We start from the raw sequence: 11,738 nt of genomic DNA on the forward strand, positions 1-11,738 counted from the left end.
TTGACCCATGTATTCAAGCAGTTGTTTTTCTTCTGTGTTTCTACTCCCACAGTTTTTCCTCTGAATGTGGATTCTTTCTCATAGATCCCTCCAGGTTGTTCAGGATCACTTCACTGACAATAATGGAGAAGTCCATTACATTCGATTGTACCACAGTGTAACAGTCTCTGTGTACAATGTTCTTTCACTCTGCATCACTTCTGGAGGTTGTTCTACTTCCCATGGAATTCCTCCACTTTATTATTCCTTTGAGCACAATAGAATTCTATCACCAACATATACTACAATTTGTTCAGCCATTTCCCAATTGAAGGGCATCCCCTCATTTTCCAATTTTTTGCCACCACAAAGAATGTAGCTATGAAGATTATTGTATATTGTCTTTTTCCTTATTATCTCTTTTGTGTACAAACCCAGCAGTGCTATGGCTAGGTCAAAGGGGAGACAATCTTTTAGCTCCCTTTGGGCATAGTTCCAAGTTGCCCTCCAGAATGGTTGGATCAGTTCACAACTCCACCAGCAATGCATTAATGTCCCAACTTTGTCACATCCCCTCCAGCATTCATTACTTTCCTTTGCTATCATGTTAGCCAGTCTGCTAGGTGTGAGATGATACCTCAGAGTTGTTTTGATTTGCATTTCTCTGATTATAAGAGATGTAGAGCACCTTTTCATGTGCTTATTAATAGTTTTGATTTCTTTAACTGAAAATTGCCTATTCATGTCCCTTGCCCATTTATTAATTGGAGAATGGCTTGATTTGTGTACAATTGATTTAGCCTTTTATAAATTTAAGTAATTAGACCTTTGTCAGAGGTTTATGTTATGAAGATTGTTTCCCAATTTGTTGCTTCCCTTCTAATTTTGGTTGCATTCGCTTTGTTTGTACAAAAACTTTTTAATTTGATGTAATCAAAATTATTGATTTTACACTTTGTGATTTTTTTCTAGCTCTTGCTTGGTTTTAAAGTCTTTCCTTTCCCAAAGATCTGACAAGTATACTATTCTGTGTTTACCTAATTTGCTTATGTTTTTCTTCTTTACTTTCAAGTCATTCACCCATTCTGAGTTTATCTTGGTGTAGGGTATGAGATGTTGATGCAAATCTAATCTCTCCTCCCAGCAGTTTTTATCAAATAGTGGGTTTTGGTACCCAAAGCTGGGAACTTTGGGCTTATCATAGACTGTCTTGCTGAGGTCACTTACCCCAAGTCTATTCTGCTGATCCTCCTTTCTGCCTTTAGGCAGTACCAAATTGTTTTGATGACCACTGCCTTATAGTATAGTTTGAGATCTAGGACTGCAAGTCCTCCTTCCTTTGCATTGTTTTTCATGATTTCCCTGGATATCCTTGATTGTTCTTCCAAATGAACTTTGTTATGTTTTTTTTTTCTAATTCAGTAAAAAAAAGGCTTTTGGTATTTCAATGGGTATGGCACTAAATAAGTAAATTAATTTGGGTAGGATTGTCATTTTTATTATGTTAGTTCGTCTTACCCATGAGCAATTTATGTTTTTCCAATTGTTTAGATCTAGTTTTAATTGTGAGGAGAGCGTTTTGTAGTTGTGTTCATATAGTTCCTGTGTTTGTCTTGGCAGATAGATTCCTAAATATTTTATATTGTCTAGGGTGATTCTAAATGGAATTTTATTTTCTAATTCTTGTTGCTAAGATGTGTTGGAGATATATAGAAATGATGATGCCTTATGTGGGTTTATTTTGTATCCTGTGACTTAGCTAAAGATGTTGATTATTTCCACTAGCTTTTTGGTTGATTCTCTGGGGTTCTTTAAGTAGACCATTATACCAATTTTAATACCTTCAGTTTCTTTTTCTTCTCTGGTTGCTACAGCTAGTGTTTCTAGTACAATGTTCAATAATAGAGGTGATAATGGGCATCCCTGTTTCACTCCTGATCTTATTGGGAAGGCTTCTAGTTTGTCCCCATTTCAGATGATGTTTGCTGATGGTTTTAGATATATAGTGTTCATTATTTTTAGGAAAGGCTCTTCCATTCCCATGTTTTCTAGTGTTTTTCCAGGAGTAGTTTAAAACATAGATTGGCACAACGAGTTAGGATGCAGGGGTCTGTGTAGGACCCTATTACAGGAGTTTATTGATGGTTAGACGGTTGCTTCACTGGCAATCCTAATGTTAGGATTGCCCAAGAAATCTCCTCAACATATCTTAGAGGTAGCTTTTAAACATAGTAAGATAAGGTTTTCCCTATCAACACAGTGGCAAACAGTCTGTCAACCAACTCCTCCTTTTGTTTAGTTAAATCCCTCACCAAATGTTTTGAAAAGCTATTTTTCTTTCCTTCTCCTTTGTTGCTATTTGATTAGTGATTACTATTCATGACTACCACCATTATTTCCCTATCTTTCCACATAAAACATTTGCAGTCAGATTGCATTGTAAACTGGTTTTCCTGATGATAACATCCTATATATATCAAATGCATGTTGACTGAGATAGTATCCAGGTTCTTTCAGAATCTGAACCTTGCTGTTGTTTTACATCAGTTAAAATTTCTTAAGCTATAATAATTTGGTTCTTTGTAAATTCTTTTAGCCATTTCTCATATTTAAACATTTTGGATCAGAATTTCCTGAAGTAACTGTCATATTATCTGCATATTTTAAATTATTATTGTTAAATAATTAGTTTTAGACTTTCTTTCATTTTGGTATCAATTTTGATTTTCCAAATAACATGATGACCTGTCTATATACAGATGACTGATTCAGAATGATACTTACTGGGGTGATGGAGAACCAAGATGATACTATAGAGGAAATACTTTGCCAATTTTCCTAAAATTCCCCCACGAACAATACCTAAAAACAAATTCTGGTGTGCAAGAGTCAACTCAGTGTCAAGGTGAGATACTTTTCCTACCTAACACAATTTAGGATATTGGAAGGAGATATCTGTAACACTTGAATGGTAGCTGACCCAGAGTCTACATGGATAAAATAACAACAGTGGGACTAAGTGGTGGAGGCAAAAGCAGCAGCAGTTTGGGGACCTTTCATGTTAGAGACAACAATAAGGGGATTTGGCAACTAGTTAGAAAGAGACAACAGGAAAGCCCCACTCTAGCAGTGCATATATCACTAGAAGTTTGTTTGGCAAGTCCACTGATTATACCAACTTCTGGATCAAAATTCAAGGATTGAGAGGAGTACTTTTCTTAATGAGAGATAGAGGGCCTGAGGAGCAATATCAGTTATAATCCTAATAAATCAAAGGTGCTACTTGAGTAGGGTCCAAAGTATAGATGAGGAGACCAATGATCCCACCTCTCCACCGATCACAGCACCTTAGAAAGACTTAAACTTCCAAACCTAAATAACTAGCTATGAAAAGAGAAATACAAAAAAGCCTGAGAGTTGGGATAGTTTCCCTCTGCCACCTATGCCAGGAACAAAGCCTAAATTAAACATAAATTTAAAGTCCATCAATAGAGTGAGGGATAAGAAAATACAAAAAAAAAAATACCATACAAACTTAGTAAGGTGACAGGGAAGATTAAGACACAAACTCAAAAAAAGACAAATCAAAACAGCTATAAGCAAAGTCTCAAAAAAGTGAATTGGACACAAATCCAACATAGTAAAATTTGTGGAATGCAGCCAAAGTAGTACATAAGGGGAAATATTTATTGCTAAACATGTGCATAAATAAAAGAGAGAAAGAGAAGAGATCAATTAATTAGATGAACAATTAAAAATAGGAAACAGCAAATTAAAAACTCCAAATAAATAACCAAATAAGAAATCCTGAAAATCAATGGAGAGAAAAATAAAAAGGAAAGTAAATTTTTTTAAAATTGTAAATAAATCTAGTTAGTTTTATTAAAATAATGAAATGTATAAACAAATGGTTAATTTGATTCAAAAAAGAAGAAAAATCAAATTATCAGTATCCAAAATGAAAAAGGCCACTATACCACCTATGAAATTAGAGAAATTATTTAGAATTATTTTGCCCAATTACTTGACAATAAATCTGATGCTCTAAGTAAAATAGATAAATATTAACAAAAATGTAAACTACCCAGATTAACAGAAGATAATTAATTCTTAAGTAACCATATCTTAGAAAAAACAATTGAACAAGTCATCAATGAGTTCCCTAAAAAATTTCCACAGGACCACATGAATTACAAAGTGAATTCTACTAAACGCTTATGAAACACAATTCCCAAACTGTATAAATTATATGTAAAACTAGGTGACGAAGTCTGCAAATTCTTTTATTACACAAATAAATTTCAATATTTAGCCAGGGGAACAAAAACAAAAATAAAAATATAGACCAACTTCCTTAATATTGATGCAAAAATTTGTTAGTACTAGAAAAGAGATTGCAGCATATATCACAAATATCAAATATTATTATCAAGTGGGATTTATGCCAGGAATGTAAGACTGGCTTAATATTAGGAAATTCACAATCATAATTGATTCTAAAACAATCAACAAAAATCACATGATTATAACAACAGATACAAAAAAAGCCTTTGTCAAAATTCAATATGCTTTCCTGTTGAAAAGCACAGAAAAACATAGGAATCAATGGAGCCTTTCTCAAAATCACAAGTAGTAATTATCTAAAACCAAGGGTAATCATTGCTTATAATGGAGTTAAACTTGAAACTTTCCCAATAAGATCATTTGTGAATCAAACATTTTAATTATCACCATTATTATTCAAAATTGTATCAGGAATGCCATTTATAACAATAAGACAAGAACGAGAAATTAGAGGAATAAGAATAGGTAATAAAAATAAAACAATCATTCTTTCAAATGATATGATTAAATTCTTGGTGAAAGCTAAAGAATCAACTAAAAAACCAATTGAAACAACTTTAGCAAAATGATTATACAAAAAATAAATGTACATATAAATCATAGGGTACCTATAAAACCCAGTAAGAAGAAATAGATGGATTCCATTTGAAATAAATACATATAATTTTAAAACACGGGAATCTACCCAAGTAAAATTGAGGTGGTATAGACACACAATAAGATCACAGTCTTCACACAAATAAAGACAGAGCTTTACCATTGGAGAAATATTAATTGCACTAGGGTAGGCTCAGCCAATATAATAAAAATGCCAAATCTATCTAAGTTAATTTACTTATTCAGTGCCATATAAAAACAAACTACCAAAGATAATGAAATTCATCTGGAAAAACAAAAGGTCAAGAGCTTCAAAGAAATCAATAAAATAAAAACTTTAAGAAAGGAGGCCTAGCAGTACCAGATTTCAAACTAAATCTCAAAGTGGTAATCATTATAAAAAAATGCATCTGATACTAAGAAATAGAACAGTGGATCAATGGAATAGATTGGCTGCATAAAACAGTAGTGAATGTCTATAGTAATTCAGTATTTGATAAACTGAAAAATCTAAGCTTCTGGAATAAGAACTTATTTCACAAAAATTTCTGGAAAATTAGATAGCAGTTTAGGAAAAAATAGGCAAAAGATCATCTTTTCATCCTTTATTCCATGATCAGGTCATAATAGATAAATAACAAATAGCAATATCATAAAGGGAATATGAGAAAAAAACATGTCAGACCTATGGATAAGTGAATAGTTTAAGACCAAACAAAATATAGAAAGAATCAAAAATCAAGGGAAATAAAATGGATAATATTGATTACATCATATTTAAAAAAACATACACACAAAAGTTGAAGTTGTGAACTGGTCCAGTAATTCTGTACAACAATTTGGAACAAAAAGTTATAAAACTCAGCATACTCTTTGGCTCAGCAATACCATTGCTAGGTTTATATCCTAAAGAGATCAAAGAAAAGAGGAAAAGGACCAAATTTATGTGTGTATGCTTATATATAATTCTTATATATGATTGTGATGGAATACTATTGTGTTTTTAAAAAATGACAAGCAGAATGGTTTCAGAATAAACCTGGGAAGATTTATATGAATTGAAGTAATGCAAAGTGAGTAGAACCAAAGAGCAAAAGGTCCAAGATGAAAAAAAGCTATTGACTTGTAAAGAGAGAACTGATAAACACTGAATGCAGACTGAAGCATACTTTTTTTTACCTTCTTTATTTTTTTTTGATGCTTGTGTGTGTGTGTGTGTGTGTGTGTGTGTGTGTGTGTGTGTGTGTTTTATAGTATGGTCAATATGGAAATATGTTTTGTCTGACTTCATATGTATATGATAATTGATATAATTTCTTGCTTTCTCAAGAACTGAGGGAAGAGCAAGAAGGAGGGAATTTGGAATTCGACATTTTAAAAAAATAAATGTTAAAAATTTTACATTAATTTTAAATATTTCATTAGATAAATAAGAATATATATTTTAAAAGAATGTTCTATATATTGTCAAACATTTTTTCATGTCTGTTTTGTTTTGTTACTTGGTGATCACTACATAGGTAAGTTAATATCACAGTTGTGATACATTGAAGTTTCCAATATGGTTTATTATTGAAAATTTAATTAAAATCTCCATTAAATGTTGCTATTAATTTACATAGCATCCAAGTATGTCAGTGCACTGTTAATTTTAATGTTTAGACAATAAAAGCCAAATAAAAATATAAAGGTATATTTAATTTTTTTTTTTTATTTTACATGTTCTTAGATTCCTTTCATATGCTCCTTTTGCAATAATATGACCTGGCTAGTCATCTAAAATAATGAATCATCAAGGTTTTATTCCACTTTTATTTTGTGCAGCACACTGAAATAATCCTTTGTAATTTACATTAAAGAGAGAGAGAGTATATAGCATATATCTCATGACTGGACTGGGCATTTTCTCAAAATGGAATGGAAGAAACGGCCAATCAGAGGAAAAATCTTCAGTGTTAGAAAGCAGTATTTCAGAGTGGCAAGCTATTGTATCATGGTGGAGACAGACGACCATAGAGTCAGCAGCAGAATCAAAAGAGAAATGAAGTAGTAAATATGACTTGCCTTTGTACTTTCCTTCGAATAGTTCTATGAGGAACTAACCAGTTAGAAAATTGAACTTCCAAGGTAATAAAGCAGCTAAGGCAGATTCAGAAACATACTTTTTCTTCCTCGGTTTAGTAAAATTCCCTGGGCAAATTATTCCCATTCTGTTCTGATTTCCTCAATTCCAAATAAAGAATTATGTGGAAATAGGAAGGACTAGTTAAGATAGACTTTATTAAAAACCTATAGGTAGATATATAGATTTGTATATGCATATCTAGGTATATATGGCAGAGGGCATATAAAAAGGTACGCACAAATACATACAGAATAGATGGAAAATGTTTCATCTCTCATTAAAGTGTTCAAGATATGATGAAAATACCCCAAAATAAAAGATCTGAAAAGTTTTCATGAACATAAAAAATGAAGAAGTAATCTTACACTGAGTGGCAGGTTAGAAGACCAAGGGAGTAAGGAGGCACAGCACCATGAAGGGGGACAAAATGGTAAACTTGAAGAAAGATTATGGAAATTCCTTCAGCTAGTAGTAAGTATTTAGGAAATCCTTTGATAAAACAAAAGAATATATCAACTGACACATCTGATGCAACACACACCTTGGGCAATGCTCTCATGTCACTAAGAGACAAACTGAACTATCCAGGAGTGAACTTGACTAATTTTGATGCATGGAGGCTGGAAGCCTTCCCCAAGAAGTGGGCAGTCAAAGGAACTTGTCATTCCACATCAGCCTATCTCTGAGAGATGTGACACTTTAATACAATGAAGACAAAAAAGGAAACTTCCCTGCATATCTCCTGTTTAAACAGAAAATAAAATGCCATCTGTATTCTGCCTCCTGTTTGCTGAGGGAAAATAATTCTGCTTCACATTTAAATAGTCCAGACCTTTGGGCTAGGTAGTCTAAGTTATTATTATTCCCATTTCATAGATGAGATAAGCAGAAGCTCAGAGAGATTAAGTGGCCCTTGGCCACACAGTTGGGGAGGAGTTAAGAGTGAAGATTTGAAATCAGGTCTCCTAACCCCAGGACTAGAATATTTTTCTTCTAAAACAATCCAATCTCTAGGCAAATTAAGATAATAGCTAGTACTCATAGCCAACTAAAGATTGAACCTGCCTGTCTGCAGAATAGAGGCAGGCAGAAGAGAGAGACAGTTTCTCCCCTGTAGGTTTTCTGGATGAAGAAGCACTGTCAATCACCTTCTGAGGTGCCTCCCTTTAACATATGTATTCTCTATAAACTTATGCAGTCAACCTGGGCTTCTTTCCAGATATGAGCATATGGGAGGTCACACAAGTATTTAAGAAAATCCAGAGGGTTAAAAAAAAAAAGCTGTAGCAAGAGAATATTGATTCTAGAAACTGGGTAAACAAGTCCATCAAATCTGTGTGTAGAGAAACAATGATAATGGAACTCCTACCCCTACTGAGTTTCTGTTGCATTTCCTGTTTGCTCTGCAGTATACACTGAAGCTCACCATTGAGATAAATATGAATATGAACAGGCAATAAATGGAAAGCTAAAATACCTCCAACTAGGACTAGCACTCCAACAGAACCCAGGTACAGTTCTATAACGGAAAAATGTGATATGACCTAACAGAGGAGCAGTCTATGGTGAATGAGACGTGAAAGAATATCCCTGCCAAAATTTAACTGTGCAGCATGGCTGCACTGATAGGAATTTTCAGCAATATTCTCCAAGCAGCCTGACGTCATTCTGGATTGGTTATGGTACACAGAAGTCTAGGAAGGCTGAAAACACTCAGAAAGGAAATTAATGCAGGTATGCAAAAGCAGGATTATTTCTTAGCAAATAAACCAACCAAGAAGAGCTGTCATATTTATTCCTATTGCTTTCTATAGTTGCAGATTATATTCAGATTCTCTAGCCTTAAACCCCCTACCCTTCTTCAGACAGAGAATTCAGGTTCTTTTAAAAACAATAACAAAAATCATGTCAAATTTGATTGAGTTAAACAAGCATTCATTAAATGCCAACTATTTGCAAGCCAATTTATTAAGAAAGACAGCATTAGCTCTGTGTGGCAACACTGACAATCCACCACCCTTCAATTAGGTAAAAAGTGAAAGTTTCTTAGCAAAACTAGTCAACTAATTGAGATGAGTGTTTCCAGCCCAGAGAGAAAATCTGTGACTTGAATAAAAGAATTATTCCTAGTCTACAGCTAGAGCCCAAAGGAGGAGAAATCACCAGGACATGAATTTCTTCTGTTCTACATGACAATGGCAGGCATCTGACAAGTCAAACAGCTGTCCAAATGGCCAGACATATGAGCTCCTCAGCTTTCAAGCGACAAAACAAAACAAAACAACAACAACAACAACAAACATTTAACTTAGGTCTGAGGGGGATTATGGAAGTGTTAGGGAAAAAAAGAGGGAAAAGGTATAAAAGAAAATTGACATCTATGGGAAAGACTTTAGATGCAAGAAAGAGAATACCTGTATAGATGCAGAGAGCTGATGAGGGAATATAAATGAATCAATCTACAAAAAGATCAAAAGGATTTGAAAAATCCCTTTTAGGAAGACTAGCTAAAGCAAAGAAATGTGATGGGCTGGATAGCTTTCCTCCTCTTGCTTTTTAATTTATTTACTCATTAATTTGCAATTCCACATGCTAAATTCATTCAAATCCTATCTGAATCTACTACTCTCATTTGTTTCAAGTGTGAAATATAGTTCTAGGAAGTCACCAATGGCTGCTATCAAGTTAAAATGGAGAGGAAGAAATGGAACTCCAAATGATGCTTTTTAAATGAAAACCCGTCAATTAGATGAGTCATTGCAGGGGCACAGAGAAACCTATAATGGGTTAGGGAAAGCTTACCTGCTCACCACTCCCATTTAGGCTATGTCTATCACTGCCCTGGCCAAACTCTGACAATGAACTGATATTTCTTAAGCCAAAGCAGGGACAATTTTTAAAAATACAAAGGTTTTTTTTCTAAATTACTGCTGCCCGTGTCATTACATTTCATATTGTGCATGGAATATAAATACATCACTTTGTTCTGCATGACAAGCAGAAGTGAGCATTCATACATTACTCAGCCACTTAATTAAGTGCCTGGGATATTTGCAGTTAGCAGAAACTAATAAGGGAATCACATTTAAATTCAAATCACTCCTCAGGGTAGCTGTCTGCAACATAAGCAAAGCTTACTGGGTAGCTGTTCCACTAAATGCTCAGCTAAAAGCTTAGATTCACTGTATTTGTGAATAAAGAATAATTCCATTTGTGATTAAAGGTGAGAGTGAAATAAACAAATCTGTTAGGGATTTTCAAGCCATGTTTTATTTCCCCTGCTTTTAAATACCCATTTTGTCTGTTACTTTGTCTAATAAAACAACAGTATGATTTAGAGCTTTGCTCGAATAGAACAGGAGGTTCTATAAAAACAAATGACTGGGCTTACCCTTGCCATGGCTGCTTTCAAGAAACTTGACAGTAAAAGCCCCTTATATCACAGAGAGCAAATATTAAAATTATATACTCCTCTTTTTATCTGTATATGGAGGAAAGAGGAGGGGAATGATGTAAAGGAAGAAAGATTTTACATTAGGATAGGCAGAAAGGTTTTGTGTGTTTGCTTTTAATGAAACCACGTCCTCAGCCTTCAAAGAATGAATGCTTACCTGTCTCTTTCTTCCTTATTAATCAACAGATGATTCATTTTTTGTCTTTCATTTTCATAAATTTGAACTTTTCTGGACTTAAACAGAGCCACATATGGTTTCAAATCTGCCCTTGATTCCAAACATCCCTCTCCCAGAGCTTCTCCAAAAGTTCAAAGCCATCTGGTCGCCGGCAGTATAAATAACCTCTGAGAACCCTTCTCAGAGAGAGAGTGCTGCTTCCATAACTCGGGAAACTGAACTCTGGCAGGCCTCTTGCTCTCTGCTGCTATCAGAAATAAAAGATAGAGAAGGATACTATCATCTCTAGAAAAGCATAAACGTAATCACAGAATTTGGAAGATATACAATTGGAAAATTTTAAAATTTGCTTGGTTTCTTACTTGTGGAACATTATATAACAATCTTGCAAACTGCATTATTTTTTCTAGGGAAAAGACAAATGTCTATTTGGGACAAATTCCCAAAGTTCAAATTCTGTTTCCAGGCAGCAGCAGAAACATATGCACCATTCATAAAATAGTAATTGTTTTTAAAATTACATTTAGATTAAATACGTGATTTGGAGTTATATAACAAGTTGGCATCTCATACAAGTCACAAACACTTTGGGGCATAAATTCTGATCATCACAATGGGTACTGTCACACAGCATCACCTCAGAGACTGTCAAGGTACCATCTGGTGCTGGTTATTCAGCAGTGGTTGGCAAAGTGTGGGCCTAGTGATCAGTCCTCAAAAGTGCATGACATAACAATCACCTCACTGCTTCTAACCAATGAGGGGCCCCCAAATTAGTAAGCTGGGCACCAAACAGCATGAAATGACTGCTGCTATTACCCAAGTGTTTCCTCTGCCCACCTGCTCCCAAATCCTAAGTCTGACAAAACACTCAGGTGTTCCAAGCTGTTCCTTCCAAACCTAAAGAAGTGCCCTTACCCACTGCACAAGGATCCACCAGTTTCATGAACATCAGCCCTCTACACTTTCAACAAGAACCATCAACTACTTCACCTAAATCTTTTAAAATGAAAGTACTTCATTCTAGAATCAGTCCTCATTAATTAGAACGTAAAGAGAGG

The 11,738-nt window shown here is 34.3% G+C and overlaps 1 long non-coding RNA gene across 1 annotated transcript in view; it reads right to left on the reverse strand.

Annotated features, from left to right (window-relative positions):
- LOC130456291 (uncharacterized) overlaps nt 1-11,370 on the reverse strand; it is a 39,272-nt gene extending 27,902 nt beyond the window's left edge. Inside the window, exons 1-2 of the long non-coding RNA XR_008914917.1 lie at nt 11,315-11,370; nt 10,657-10,921 (exon numbers count right to left, since the gene is read on the reverse strand). This is a non-coding gene — a long non-coding RNA (uncharacterized LOC130456291). The remainder of the gene's footprint in view (nt 1-10,656; nt 10,922-11,314) is intronic.
- Nucleotides 11,371-11,738: the final 368 nt, after the last annotated feature.

The sequence above is a fragment of the Monodelphis domestica genome, chromosome 1 (assembly GCF_027887165.1).
Source record: "Monodelphis domestica isolate mMonDom1 chromosome 1, mMonDom1.pri, whole genome shotgun sequence".
NCBI classification, from domain to species: Eukaryota; Metazoa; Chordata; class Mammalia; order Didelphimorphia; family Didelphidae; genus Monodelphis; species Monodelphis domestica.